The sequence below is a fragment of the Propithecus coquereli genome, unplaced genomic scaffold (genome assembly GCF_000956105.1).
Source record: "Propithecus coquereli isolate 6110/MARCELLA unplaced genomic scaffold, Pcoq_1.0 Scaffold128, whole genome shotgun sequence".
NCBI lineage: Eukaryota > Metazoa > Chordata > Mammalia > Primates > Indriidae > Propithecus > Propithecus coquereli.
The window spans coordinates 2,408,806-2,412,079 of NW_012136969.1; positions in this window are offsets into that span (position 1 = coordinate 2,408,806).

Here is a 3,274-nt window from a genome sequence, read left to right on the forward strand (position 1 = left end):
CTTTGAAAACAAAATAATCCTTTCTAATTTAATGAAAAATTTGTTATTTTTTATTGTTTTCTGTGCATGAGTTATACGCAACTTGAAAAATAGCTCACGCGGCTCCCAAGGTGAACAGACATGTAAGTTACATATGCTTCACGAGGCTCCGGGCTCAAAAATAGCGTGAGTTAATGTGTCAAAATACAGTTTTAACCAATTTGCTTTGAACACTATCTGTGAACTCACTTAATGTAATCATAAGTCTAACAGACAATTATTCCATACTGAACTTTTCTCAGCTAATAATGAACCATTAGTAACTTCTTCCTCCCATTTCTGGTTTTTCCCAACAGGCAGATATGCTTGATTTACTGCCAGACCTAGTTTTTGTTTCCTGAGATAAAGCATATTTATGAAGTATAACCATAAACTAAGGATATTATTAATAGTTCCATAAGTTATACACAATTAATTTCATAACCCTATAATCTCGCTTCGTCCATATACGAGTTTATATTTTCTAGGGAATTTTTCTATTACTATTTCATAAGAAATGTCACCAAACATATTCCAAATTATGGAAAGGCTGGTCTACTGCAAGCTTCACATTTCGTTCCTTCAGGGCAAGGAAATTTGGCATTAAAAATAAAAAAATGGCAAGTTGATAATGCAGTCTTGTACCAGAATTTACTTTCTTGTGTTTTAACCACTCTTTTCTGTATTAGACTTGAATGGCATTCAACTCTTCCTTAGATCTAACACAGAATATCTTAAAAATGTTATTCTCTGAACTTTTGCCTCTTCAGAAATCATTAAGTAAACTAAGATGAATCCTTGCAAAACAGAAGTTGAAACAGTAAAACTTCAATGGACTTTGAGATTTGTAAATGCAGTAATCACTTACAAACATTATCATCAACAACATACACCCTTAAGATGAAGCATCCTTTAAGAATGCGTGAGATTCTCATCCCAAGCCACTGAATTATGGGTGTTCAATAACTGAATATGTTATTTTAATATACTTAACTTCATTGCCTTTCCACAGCTACCAATTAAATCACTTCCAAGACGTAAGCTAAACATTTGGTTCTAAGGATCACCACTAAAAATTTCAAATCAGAATTTATGCTTAGGAAATCCACAGGCACTATTCTGTATGAACATAGATGAATACTACTCTATGGCATGACCCACGCTTTAAATACAGGATTTCTTCCCCTGTGAATGGGATTATAAAGACACCTACTGTAACATCTCAGATCAATAAGAAGTTTAGGAACAATGGTCTCCTATTTTCATGATGTCTAAGTGGCCTACATAAAAGTAAACTCTGAGTCTCTTCCAACAACTGTAGCTTCAACATTTTTCAGACAATCAATTCCACATTAGAGTGCCAAGAGACTACTTATCCTGGGAAATGTGTTAAGTCTCCTGATCAGGAAAGCCTGAGCTAAAGATTTTCCTCAAATATTCTAACTCAAGATCCTCAGAATTCTTCCTAAGAAACTTAAACATCCTAAGAAGTAATCCATTCCTATCGCCCACCTTAGCAACCAAATATGGAAGCTGGCCCCTCGCCACTAGAGGGGGGTGTTTCTTCTATTGGTTTCTCTTTCCCCTTATTCGGCTGACCAGAATTTCTGGTTGAACTAGAAATAAGCCTCATGATCAACATCCTGACCTTTACTAATATTGTGTGGCCTTTTCTTTTTCTTTTCCTTTTTTTTTTTTCCCCAGGCCTTAGGTTATCACTAAAATATAAATTTCAATCCCTAATCACTTGTATTATTATGCCCCATATCATACTCCATTGCCTTTCTACAAACAGACTAACAAGCTACACAGAGCTTATTCTAAAGATTTTGACATTAGTTCACTGGAAAATAATCAGAAAATCCAACCAAGCTTGGGTATCCTTTTTTAAAAAATGTTTTTTTTTTTTTTTCATTTGCCAGGTTCGCTTTATTTCATTTGAATCACAATAATAACAGGAAAAAATAGGCATTAGTAACAAACTTTAAAGAAAAAACTCAAGATCTTTAAGTGACTTGCCCAAGATTTCAGGTAGCAAATAGTGAAGCCTTATGAAGACTATAATGCCCTGACTCCAAAGCATTTCTGGCTTGCCCAAGTGCTGACCTACTCTTCCTTTCTACCACACCGGCCTAGAACAAATAGCTGCATGATTGCTTATTGAACTCATTATTATTCCTGGCAAATACTAAACTCCACATCTACTTAAAATAGTCTCCACTGGCCACAAAGTAAAGTTACAAAGTGAGGAAGGAGTGGATGAGGGAGATAAGAGAGAAAGGGGGATGAAAGGAGAAGGAAGAGAGGAAAATAAACCTATGAAACAATCTTGAGGTCAAACGTAAGACACAAAATACGCAAGAGCAGGGACCAAGGTCAAAGCAAGAAATCAGAATCAGGAAAAGAAGGAACAAACGACAAACAGGAGCAGTCACACCACCAGATGTTCAAACAACCCAAAAGGTTCCAGAAGAGATGGTGAGTGCTATTTGGCTCCTTGCTGCTTTCTGTGATGAACCCTGGTCTAAGGCAGAGCCCCTTAGAAAACACTGAGATGAAAATTGGTAAGTTAGAACCTACATACACTTTATGAAGCCAGAAGACAGCGGGAGGTAGGAGCCCTAGTAAAAAGAAACCTATCAAAATAAAATCAAATCCACATGATGTGAATCTGCTTGGGACAAAGTGAGTATACCACTCAGGATGTTTTTGGCTACAAGTAACAAAATTCCAGATCATGCTGGCTTACACAATGAGGAACTGTACTATCTCACAGAACTGGAAGTTCAGAGGTAAGGCAGACCAAGTACAACACAATCAGCAGTTCAATAAGGTCATCAAGGGCTCAGGTTTCTTCCATCTCTCTGTTCTGCCATCTCTAGATCAGCTTCACCCAAAGCTAGTTTCTCCTATTGTCCCAAGATGGCTAGCACAGTTCTAACCGTAATACTCAAACATAACTTCAGAGGGAGAGGAGGCATCATCTCTTTCTGTTCTCTCTTTTTCGGATCAGGAAATCCTTCCCCAGAAGTACTCCAGGCCTCCTCCAGAGTTTCCTTCACATCTCATTGGCCAGAATAGGTTACAGGCCATTCTGAACCCTTCGCTGGCAAAGGAAATAGGATTAACCACAACTGCTTAGACTAATCATCTGGGGTGGAATGAATGTTGGGGAGTCAATCACCATGACCATACCATGGGCAATTTATAATGATGAGTATTATTGTGACATTGTTCTCACTCCGTAACAAATCCA